This window comes from Oreochromis niloticus, linkage group LG15 (assembly GCF_001858045.2).
Source record: "Oreochromis niloticus isolate F11D_XX linkage group LG15, O_niloticus_UMD_NMBU, whole genome shotgun sequence".
Lineage (NCBI taxonomy): Eukaryota > Metazoa > Chordata > Actinopteri > Cichliformes > Cichlidae > Oreochromis > Oreochromis niloticus.
In genome coordinates, this window is record NC_031980.2 from 28,025,268 (window position 1) to 28,037,444 (window position 12,177).

General features: G+C 42.4%; 2 long non-coding RNA genes across 4 annotated transcripts; one reads left to right on the forward strand and one right to left on the reverse strand.

Annotated features, from left to right (window-relative positions):
* The first annotated feature begins 4,103 nt into the window (after positions 1-4,103).
* Positions 4,104-6,393, forward strand: LOC109194805 (uncharacterized). The gene is made up of 4 exons (XR_002056544.2): positions 4,104-4,387; positions 5,177-5,346; positions 5,435-5,511; positions 5,762-6,393. It is a non-coding gene; the product is annotated as an uncharacterized LOC109194805 (long non-coding RNA).
* On the reverse strand, positions 6,165-11,494 carry LOC109194806 (uncharacterized). 3 transcript variants are annotated; one of them, XR_002056546.2, is made up of 4 exons: positions 11,343-11,494; positions 10,584-10,903; positions 7,787-7,903; positions 6,165-7,441 (listed from the first exon to the last, which is right to left on the reverse strand). It is a non-coding gene; the product is annotated as an uncharacterized LOC109194806 (long non-coding RNA). The 3 variants fall into 3 exon arrangements; XR_002056545.2 differs by having other exon boundaries at positions 7,787-7,906; XR_003214188.1 differs by lacking the exons at positions 10,584-10,903; positions 11,343-11,494 and having other exon boundaries at positions 7,787-8,768.
* Positions 11,495-12,177: the final 683 nt, after the last annotated feature.

Consider the following 12,177-nt stretch of genomic DNA (forward strand, 5'->3'; position numbering starts at 1 on the left):
ATCTGGAGGGAACCTCCAGGTTTCCACACTGGTTGTGACGGACACTTACAAGCGGGTGAGATGGATATCAGAGTGCAGGAGCCCAGGAAGAGATCCAAGACCTGAAACACAAGGCGATTGGAAAGACAGCGTTGTGAAATCTGGAGGGAACCTCCAGGTTTCCACGCTGGTTGTGACGGACACTTAGAAGCGGGTGAGATGGATATCAGAGTGCAGGAGCCCAGGAAGAGATCCAAGACCTGAAACACAAGGAGATTGGAAAGAAATCGTTGTGAAATCTGGAGGAACCTCCAGGTTTCCACGCCGGCTTGACGCACACTTACAAGCGGGTGAGATGGATACAGTGAGCAGGAGCCCAGGAAGAGATCCAAGACCTGAAACACAAGGAGAGTGGAAAGAAAGCGTCGTGAAATCTGGAGGGAACCTCCAGGTTTCCACGCCGGCTGTAATGGATATTACAAGCGGGTGAGATGGATATCAGAGTGCAGGAGCCCAGGAAGAGATCCAAGACCTGAAACACAAGGAGAGTGGAAAGAAAGCGTCGTGAAATCTGGAGGGAACCTCCAGGTTTCCACGCCGGCTGTGACGGACACTTAGAAGCGGGTGAGATGGATATCAGTGTGCAGGAGCCCAGGAAGAGATCCAAGACCTGAAACACAAGGAGAGTGGAAAGAAAGCGTCGTGAAATCTGGAGGGAACCTCCAGGTTTCCACGCCGGCTGTGACGGACACTTAGAAGCGGGTGAGATGGATATCAGTGTGCAGGAGCCCAGGAACAGATCCAAGACCTGAAACATAAGGAGATTGGAAAGAAAGCGTTGTGAAATCTGGAGGGAACCCCAGGTTTCCACGAAGGCTGTAATGGATAGTTACAAGCGGGTGAGATGGATATCAGAATGCAGGAGCCCAGGAAGAGATCCAAGACCTGAAACACAAGGAGATTGGAAAGAAAGCGTTGTGAAATCTGGAGGGAACCTCCAGGTTTCCACGTCGGCTATGATGGACACTTTGAAGCGGGTGAGATGGATATCAGTGTGCAGGAGCCCAGGAAAAGATCCAAGACCTGAAACATAAGTAGAGTGGAAAGAAAGCGTTTGAAATCTGGAGGGAACCTCGAGGTTTCCCCGCCGGCTGTGACGGACACTTAGAAGCGGGTGAGATAGACATCAGAGTGCAGGAGCCCAGGAACAGATCCAAGACCTGAAACATAAGTGGAGGGGAAAGAAAGCATTGTGAAATCTGGAGGGAACCTCCAGCTTTCCACGCTGGTTGTGACGGACACTTACAAGCGGGTGAGATGGATATCAGAGTGCAGGAGCCCAGGAACAGGTCCAAGACCTGAAACACAAGGAGAGTGGAAAGAAACCGTTGTGAAATCTGGAGGAAACCTTCAGGTTTCCACGCCGGCTGTGATGGATGCTTACAAGCGGGTGAGATAGATATCAGAGTGCAGGAGCCCAGAAACAGACCCAAGACCCTAAACACAAGGAGATTGGAAACAAAGCGTTGTGAAATCTGGAGGGAACCTACAGGTTTCCACACTGGATGTGATGGATGCTTACAAGCAGGTGAGATGGATATCAGAGTGCAGGAGCCCACGAACAGGTCCAACACCTGAAACATAAGGAGTTTGGAAAGAAAGCCTCCTGAATTCTTGAGATTTTTTAAAGATGCTTCATCTCCCAACCCAGAAGCTCCTTTAGCCCCCTGCGAATGCCCGCCGTTTGTTTTTTTTTAGTTTAACTGATGAAGATTCATAAAAATGTAAAAAAAAATGCTGAGCAGGAGCTGAATAAAACTGGTTATACACTGTGTGATCTTTTCAGTCACGTTATTCAGCTTCTGCTCAAACTGCACGATTGATTCGCAGGGGTTAGAAGTTCGTAGGTAACGCTGGGCATACACTGTGCGATTTTTGGCTAATTTTGAGCCGAGTCTTTCAGTCATGCGACCGTTTTGGTGATCGGCCCGAGTTTTGCCTTCATCGTGCATCGTGTTGTATACATGGGGTAACAAGAAGCGATTAACACCTCGACCAGCTCCCGATCATCAATCGTTTGGTCATAATAAAATCAAGCCTGTTTGAAATCCTGTCGGCCATCGTGAGGGTCACTGCAGCCTCTCACACTGCGCACGCGCAAACACAGAAATGAAGGCGAAAAGACGGAGCAGCACAGTAGTGCAGCATGTGATCTGGACACAAGCGATGAAAGCACAACTTGTAGAACTTTTGCAAGCTCTTCCGAGCCTTTTCGATGTCTCCTCACAAAATTATCACGACCACAACAACCGTGAAAATATTTGAATGGACATTGCTGCTCAATCACAGCTGCCTGATAAATATTTTTCATTAGCAATTTAGCACAGTTGATGGTGGTGGTGTGTGTGTCTGTGTGAGTGAAAGACAGAGGGAGAGAGAGGGACAGATTGATGCTTATGCCGGGCTCACACTGTGCGATTTTTTCAGTCGCGCGATTCAGCTCCTGCTCAAACTGTACGATTGACTCGCAGGGGTTAGAAGTTCATAGGTCACGATGCAGGGTCTCACACTATACGCCCGATGCTCTGATGCGACCTGAGTGCTCAAATTGTGCGTTCATAAAATGAAGGTTATAACAGAAATTCTGCCGCTCGCTCTGCCTCTCTGTCTTTCACTCACACAGACACGCACACCACCACCATCAACTTTATGAAAAACATTCATCAGGCAGCTGTGATTGAGCAGCAGTGTAGATCCAACTATTTTCACGGTTGTTGTGGTCGTGATAATTTTGTGAGGCCACATCGAAAAGGCTCGGGTGAGCTTTCCAAAGTTCTACAAGTTGTGCCTCCATCGCTTGTGTCCAGATCACACGCTGCACTGCCGTGCTGCGCCGTCTTTTTCGCTGACATTTGTGTTTGCGCGTGCGCAGTGTGAGAAGCTGCAGTGACACCCTCACGACGGTTGCGAGGATTTCAAACAGGTTTGAAATCCTCCCGACCAAGCGATTGATGATCGGGAGCTGGTCGTGAGGTGTTAATCGTTCTCGTTACCCCACGTACACTACACGATGCACGATGAAGGACAAACTCGGGCCGATTGCCAAAACGGTCGCACGACTCAAAAATCGGCTCAAAAAGGGTCAAAAATCGCACAGTGTGAGCCCGGCATTAGTGTGAGCACTCAGGTCGCATCAGAGCATCGGGCGTATAGTGTGAGACCCTGCATCGTGACCTACGAACTTCTAACCCCTGCGAGTCAATCGTACAGTTTGAGCAGGCGCTGAATAACGCCACTGAAAAAATCGCACAGCGTATGCCCAAGGCTCCGCCGATGCTGATGGAAATGGACAAAACGTTAAGAAACGCAAAGCCAGAGGAACAGACTTATGCCGGGCTCACACTGTGCGATTTTTTCAGTCGCGCGATTCAGCTCCTGCTCAAACTGTACGATTGACTCGCAGGGGTTAGAAGTTCATAGGTCACGATGCAGGGTCTCACACTATACGGCCCGATGCTCTGATGCGACCTGAGTGCTCAAATTGTGCGTTCATAAAATGAAGGTTATAACAGAAATTCTGCCGCTCGCTCTGCCTCTCTGTCTTTCACTCACACAGACACGCACACCACCACCATCAACTTTATGAAAACATTGATCAGGCAGCTGTGATTGAGCAGCAGTGTAGATCCAACTATTTTCACGGTTGTTGTGGTCGTGATAATTTGTGAGGCCACATCGAAAAGGCTCGGGTGAGCTTTCCAAAGTTCTACAAGTTGTGCCTCCATCGCTTGTGTCCAGATCACACGCTGCACTGCCGTGCTGCGCCGTCTTTTTCGCTGACATTTGTGTTTGCGCGTGCGCAGTGTGAGAAGCTGCAGTGACACCCTCACGACGGTTGCGAGGATTTCAAACAGGTTTGAAATCCTCCCGACCAAGCGATTGATGATCGGGAGCTGGTCGTGAGGTGTTAATCGCTTCTCGTTACCCCACGTACACTACACGATGCACGAGGCACGATGAAGGACAAACTCGGGCCGATTGCCAAAACGGTCGCACGACTCAAAAAGGGTCAAAAATCGCACAGTGTGAGCCCGGCATAACACACACTAATGCTGTTTTTGACTTCTATTTATGCCCTCAGTAGGCGTGACCTAACGGCCGCACTTCAAAGCACGGCCGCACTTCAAAGCACTCAGCCTTTTGACGCGTCATGTAATCTTCCTTCTAATGGCGCAACTCCTCCCACTCATTCATAATCCGACCTCCGCGTTTGCACTCGTCCTACAAGAGCTCCCAAATTTGAACATCATTGATGTTCATCGGATTTACAGAGTGACGACAAACCCCGTCAGCATGTTAGATAAAGGATTTAAGTTATATGCTGCATCATATATACACAACTACGAAGGTAAGAAAACGTAAATTAACCGACAAAGAAACGTTAGCTAACGTGAAATGCAAACACTACGCTACTCCGCTATGTGTTTCATTTGATGTCAATTCTCTACATTACATGTTTCCTTAAACGGTGTTTATAGTTGAGGTTTAACTAATGTCACTTTTGTTGTTAGACACTTTTATAATAGCGTTAGGTAGTTGGCTAACTAAGCAGGTAGTTAACTACCCAATGCTACTCTTGCTACGTGTAAAGTATATATGTTTAAGACGTGTTGACATGAGTAGTACAGAAATAATGCTAATGGTTCTTGTATCTTTATTCAGTATCCAAAAAAACACAGGTTGACAGGGGAGGTCGGTGTGAGAGCCCTGTGCTACAGGTCAATGAGGAAGAGTGAGGCACCACACAGACTAAGTGTAGGCAGGAAGCTGTGTAAAGTTGTTAATCCCTGTTCAGTGGGGTTCAGTTCATTTAAGCATTAGTTAAGTTCATTCCTGAAGGCCCATCAACTTGAATGTTTTCCTTGTCCCCCTGCTTTATCACACCTAATTTGACTAGTCAGATGTGTTTGGGTGATCAGAAACAAATTTACACCAAGTTAATACTGCAAATATACACAATCTAAGTTATTACAGTTATCAAGGATGGTTAAATTGTTTTAATAGGGAGAGAAGGAAACACTAAGCATTCAGGAGGGTAAGCCTGTAGGGGTCAGTAACCATAACACTGAACTATGTTCCTGTTCGGCTCTTCCATGAAGATGATGTTACATTTTTAATTTTAGTTCTTTCTTCTTAGATTAAGCTTCGCCATCGCCAGTGCTCCTGTGTGGCAGGTGCTGTTATGTGCAATCACACAGTGGCACTGCTCTTCCAAACAGCACACTACTCACAACTCAGAGTGCCGGTTGTCCCCCTGTGCATAGCTGCACCGAATCTGAACAGCAATGGCACAAGCCACGGACAGTGGTAATTTAAATAAGGTTAAAGTTTTTGAATTAGACCATGTTTACATATGAACAGCAACACCATCCATAGTAAATGTGTCTTCTGTTAGGGTGTGAAGCCAGGACCTATCAACTCTATGATCTTCACTAAGCCGGTACCAAATAGGATGGCCCAGACTGGAGTACGGTAATTAGATTTGTAAAATTTGGTTTCCTGTGTTACAAATGCATGTTGCTATTTGTTCATACATGCATGTGTCAGAATAGGTATTAATATACATACAACATTACACTTTCTGAAGACGGCTAACTCAGTCATGTACATATATACATCCCAGTCTCTAACTTATGCACCACTGTTTCACACTTTTTAGTTTAGTTGTTGTTCAGTATAATAACCTTCTTCCTTACATTATTGTCATTGATGTTTTCTTTAGGAGTGGATTCTACAGAGGCATTGTGGGTCCATTACCAGATCCCTGACCTGACAAGCCCCTTGTGGAAAGTGCCTTTGGGCTGGTGCAGGAGGGCAGTGTTCTGTCATGTCAGCAGCCGGTTTTGACAACCCGGTACATCACACTACACCGTGATGCACCACCAACACCGCACTTGCCTCTGGAGGGGTACGACATCAAGGAAACCCTGCTCGCTCAGACAGCCTGTGATATTTTCTCAAACCGCTGCGCTGAACAAGTTTCCAAAGAACATGCTGTGTGACACAATAAATATCCTTTAACCTGTTAACCTGTGGCTTCTGGAAGAAACTCGGGTGAGTCAGTCACTGCAAACACATTTGTATCATCAAGTGTTTGTCAAATGAAAATGATATGTTTTTCTACACTTAGGATAATTTTCTATGTTGCAGTGCAGTAAAGTGCATGTTTCTTCTGTGTTCAATCATACATGTTCTAATTGTTATAAACAGAAAAAATCTTTTCTTACTTAACTGCTTGATTCTTAACTTGTTTAACTGAAACATGATGAAATGTCATAGTATTATTTTTTTTTAAATGTCCTTGGCAGTGCATGTGTCCGCATTGTAACTTACTAATAAAAAGTCCTGTGTGTACTTTGGTGTGTGTTTTATGTTATTTTATTGCAAATAAATAATAGTCATTTGATTTTACAGTTACACACAATCTTATATCTCTGGCATGGCATGGCAAGGCAATATCGGGTACATGCTATTTGAAACCTGACATTCCAGAGCAAAGCATGAAGCACACAGCACGTGGTCAACGTGACTCATATGGAGACTGACAACATTACAAGGAATAAAGGAAAATTGAGGACTTAGCCACAGAAAAGACTTTTTTCCTTTTTTTGTTACAATAACTCGAAAAGGTCAACTATGATTTTTAAATTAATATCATAGGTGTGAGTTTAGAGTTCAGATTTTTCTGCACATTCTTTTTTGTATTTAATTATGATGGTAAATACATTTTGCAACATATCTGCCTGCACTTGCACTTGCTCTTAAAGTAGGAACAGTTCACCTTTCCAGCTGTATTTTTAATACTGATGAGTTTACTTTAATTGTTAGCCTATTGGTCAAAATGTATTGTTCTTCTGATTCATGTGTAATGCTTTTCTCAAATAATACATCCACATTTCAGCACGTAAGCAGCTGTTTGTCTCAGTATTACCTGATAACATACTGAGGCCTGCTGATCACGAAGTATGTGGGAAATAAAAGCATGTTAGGAAGAGACTAGGGCCATTTTCAGTTCGCGCCTGCTTTCTCTCCAACGCCTTGGCTCAAAGAATGTGCTGATGCTGAAGTTGACCTCGACCTTGTGAGCCAATTTTTGTTTCATGTCCCACTTCACATGCTGCAGATGCTCCTGCAGCTCAGTCTTCTCATTGTTTGCAGGGATAACCATTTCATTTGAGGAAGAGGAGCAGGAATGTAGTCCAAAGACAAATGGATGTGGAGAGGAACACTGGGACTTTCTCTCTTTCTATCTCTGTTTTTTCAGTTGCTAGTTTCCCCTCAAGAGGAATGAGCTCATGTTTGTGGGCTCTGTTGCCACATGTTGTGGTTCACTTTCTAGAATAAGGATGAGTTAGTTCCTGGTCAGACCACAGAGAAGCAGCCAGAAAGAAAACGTGCTTCCCTGTCAAGAACAAACAAAACATTTGCATGACTTAGTGTAATTACTTGAGTACAGAGATTAGACTTAAAGTAGGATCATAATTATTTGTGATTTTTAAAAAAAATTATTGTCAAAGGGAACTTATTTATGCTCATTTCCCTTTTTTAAAACAATTCCTGCATTTTACCAGAGCGGTTTTGCATGATTCACAGTTTTTAAAAAATCCTTAGCTTTTTGGCTGAGATGAGCATTTAGAGACATTCCATTCACCTGAAGTAATTTACAGCCAATAGTATAGCAAAACTGCCTGAACGAGGCATGACGGAGACACACTTTCGTGTTTTTTATGCAAAATTCAGACCCTACCTTCTGAATGTTGCTCATATTGTTTTTCCAGTCTTCTAATTTCCAATTTTGGTGAGCCTGTGCTGTCTTAGTTGACAGGAGTGGGACCTGATGTAGTCTTCTGCTGTTGTAGACCATCTGCTACAGGATTCAATGTGTTATTCAGAGATGTCTTTCTACACACCTTGGTTGATATGAGTGGTTATTTGAGTTATTTCTGCTTTCCTATTATCTTGAAGCAGTCTCGCCATTCTCCTCTGACATCAACAAGGCATTTTTACTCAAAGGACTGCTGCTCACTGCATATGTTCCTCTTTTTAATCCCCAGAGATGGTTGTGTGGGAAAATCCTAGCAGATCAACAGTTTCTGAAATACTCAGACCAGCCTGTCTTACACCAACAAATATGCAAAGTTTAAAGTTACCTAACTCACTTTTCTTCCCCAAAAAAGTATGTGGATCCTTTAATATAACTGGAAGAATTTCTATCCTGCTTGTTCAGAATCATTATTGCTTAGGAAAAGAAATGCACAGAGAATACTTTTGCTAAATGTAGTCTTTTCGGTGAGGTTAGGATAGCACTTCAAGTGCAGCATCATCCTGGATTTAGGTGTCAAGACTGATATGCATCTTTCTCTCCCTGTGGCTTTTTACATCTGGAATCAAACAGAATTGCAACTCATGAAAGAATTGTTTCCATACAAACATGCAGACTGCCTTCCAGTTTAACTCCACTCCTCAGCTTGTATAAAACCCTTTATAGTTCACTCTGTCTCCCTGCCCCAAAAAGCCACAGTACAACCAGAGATTATATATGCCAAGTGATGAGATGAAGAATAGGGACGATGGCATGTGGAGTTGATGCTGAGGAGAATTTACAACATCTGCCTTCTTTGTTGTGGCAAATGCATGAGTTGGACCAATGTTTTGGTTAATTTCATGTCTGAACCAGACATGAAGAACCCTCGGTTTCTTGTTATGAAACTGAGTGCTCTTATGGGATGAACAAGAAATAATCTCATATATTGTAATTCAGAAAAAAATGAGAAAATATATATATAAAAAAAAGCCAAAAGAAAACACCGGTCATATCTTTAGAAAGCAACATTATGCCACAGACTGTCACTGTTGTGAGTCCATCCATTAGTTTGCAAAAACTTGTTATGAAGCCTCAAGCTGTGCACTTTTGCCGTGACAGTCTAGACATGTTGAATCTGGGATGTGACAAGTGAGTGTGGATTTCACTGTTTAATTGAGGCACACGCTCAAAGGCTTGCAAGTTGTCAGTTACACAAAGGAGAACATAATTTATACAATGAAAGTCACATTGTATTAAATAAGACTTGAAACTAGTGACTCTGGCCACGAATTCATCAGGAAAGTGTTTCCTGAGGTTGTGGATCAAAGTCTTTGTTTTCCAGACTTCCATAGAAGAAGAATTATTTTCGAAACCAAATGAGTTCCCTCCTCACGGCCATCAGGAATACTGAAAGCTGAATTACTGGCTTCACTTTCCAAACGCCAAAGCTACATTCATGTTTTATATGCAGTCTATGGTTCTGGCATTTATTGTTACTGTGACTGTGAAGTGTCCCTTGTGTTAACGGCACAAACTGCTGACAACAATCCATGAACGCTCCAACCTCCTGAAAGAATTCACTGTCAAAGTCTTGTGTTCATCTATGGTAGGTCAGCTACACAGTATTACACAGGTGGTTCTAATGTTAAAATCTTTCTCCTGAGATACAAAGTTTTGAATTATCATGTGCCATGATAACTTACAGATCTCACTGTGCCATATTATCCCAGTAGAGCACTTTGATCAACGACTACAGGCTTGCTTGTCGTTCCTAGAGCCTCTAAAAGTAGAATGCGAGGCAGAGCCTTCAAGTCTCAGGTTCCTTTGTAGAACCATTTACACTTTGGATTCAGGAGACAGACGTCCCCTGTGTTTTTAAGGTTAGCCTTAAAGTGTTCCTTTTTGAAACATCACTTAGTTATGCATCTTACATCAGTCTGTTGGAGGCCTTCCCATGATGGACACAGCATTTCTTCTCCACGTGTCTATGTGCCACTGCTGAACGTCATTAACAATGCCCTCTCTCTCCTGTAGTCTGTGTTTTGTTGATTGTTCTTCCTCTTTTATGTTTTTTCTTTAACCTAAGAGCTTGGTTCTGCTGAATGGTTCTTCCTATTAAATGGGAGTGATTTTTGGACTTCTCTCTGGTATTGTATGGCCTAGCTGATGATATAAAGCACTTTGAGGTGGGTGGTGTTATGCATTGGCTCTGTAACTGAACTAGCTAATTATTCTGTATGTAAAAAATAAAAAAAAATATAAGAGAACCAATTATTTATCTTGTATTTTTAAAGGGGTTTTTTTTTCAGAATCATTTACAAAATGACTGCATCCATACTCAATAGTTTTTCGGGTACAAAATGTTAGTTTTCATCCTTTGATTAAACTCATTGGCACAATGGGGGTGTGATATCACACCAGAGAGAAATGTGAACAGGCAAAGGTCTCCCCATGATTTTCCAGCCTATTCCATGGACTAAAATTGACTAAAATTATTATTTTAGTTTCATCAGATCTCTCCATTGTGAACTAAAATGGCTCAAAAATGATCAATATATTAAAAACATTTGCTCTCTCTGGAAAAAAACCCTCACTCACTATCAGAAAACATCTGATCTTGTGGTTAGAGACAAAAAAAATATACTTGAAACATCAGTACAATAGTCTACATGTGTGTAAAAGTAGTCCCTCTTGCATACCTTCACGCTTTGATGTATCAAATAAAAAGTTAAAGTCTTACTTTCCTGCAGGATAACTGAAACCATGTTGACACGACTTCACAGCCTTTATTCAGACTGCCGGCCACGGGGGGGATTTTTCATCCAATCATTTTTACATCCGTTTCACATGTGGAAACAATCATACACGTGATTACAGCTAGAAGCTGTCAGTCAAAACACCTATGTGCTGTACACCTCCACATGCCTCAGCTGTGTGATCTCTGTGACACACACACACACACACACACACACACACATGTCCAACTTAACTTCCTCCCTCTCTTTTCTTTTCACCTGCTGACGTGCAGCGATTTCCTGCTTCCAATTCCCCTCCACAAATCTGCAGAAATAATTATTGATATTATTTTAGGATGAGCAGGGATGTTTTTCTTTTTTTGTGAGACATTAAAAGGGAGAAGAGCTGTTAGAAAGTCTTTTCAGAGTGATTGGATCAATCTTTTCAACCTGCAAAATCAAACTTTTCTGATTTGTTGTTTAGAGATGCTAATTCCCCACTGGTCTATTTTTTGATCACATGAATCACATGCTACTCCCGCTAACAACTGACTGTGACCCTGGAGTGCTGGAGGGAGGAACTATCCCAGTATAATTTCCAGAAGCAAAGATGCCACCAAAGACGATTGTGTTAACCCTTTAAAGCCGGTCGGAGCGGGCACGCTCTGTTGTACGTAACTGTTTTTAAATCCCGGTAGCACTGCAACCATGTAAGCTAGCGCAATAATTTTTTTTGCATATGAAACCGGAGGAGTTGTACTTACATTTTATGCCATCAGCTTGTCCTAGGTCACGGTTTCCTTCCACATATAGCTTTGCAAAAACTGCATAAAAAGCGCTTGCAGCAACAAAAACATAATATTCCAGAAACACGCTTTGCCGATCCGATCAGCTGTTCGTAACACTTCCTACTCCATCAGCAATGTCCACCGTGATCTGCCCGAAACCGGACGTGACGTCATTTGCGGAAATGTAGTTTCTTTTACCATCAGGGGCTTATGAGCCTATACTTGTGTTTTTAAAAGTTATGTTTGACTTTATGACTTTCTGTGTCGTTTCTGGGATGCTTAGGACTCATATTGCACTGCTGGAAATAGTTTATTTTGATGCATATGCTGTTTTTTCGCAAATTTGCATTATAATATTTATTTTCGATTTTCCTGCAGTATATGAAAATTGGTGTATTTCAAAAATAAAACTATGAAGACACTTAAAATAAATTTCCTGTGGTGGGAAACTAGTTTGTGCAACTTTTTTGTATTTACAGTTTTGAGGGATAAGCCTCTTAAATTTCTCTAACTAGAAATATATGTTAAAAAAACAAAAACGATTTTCAATTTTTTTGTAGTTTATTGCACTTTTTTGCAATTTATGTACTTACTATGCACTTAATGCATACATATTATTAAAATTTGGGTTATAATGGTTGTATTGATGTATATCAACTTGAAATGCTCCCAAAAATGGCACTACAGCATGTAAAAATATAATATAAGCTCTGGCGGACTTGGTTCTATGGTAGGTCTTAAAGGTAATCCAGGTATCCAGGTAAGGAAATCCTATAACGTTTGTTCTCTTAAATTCAAGCCACAGAGATGT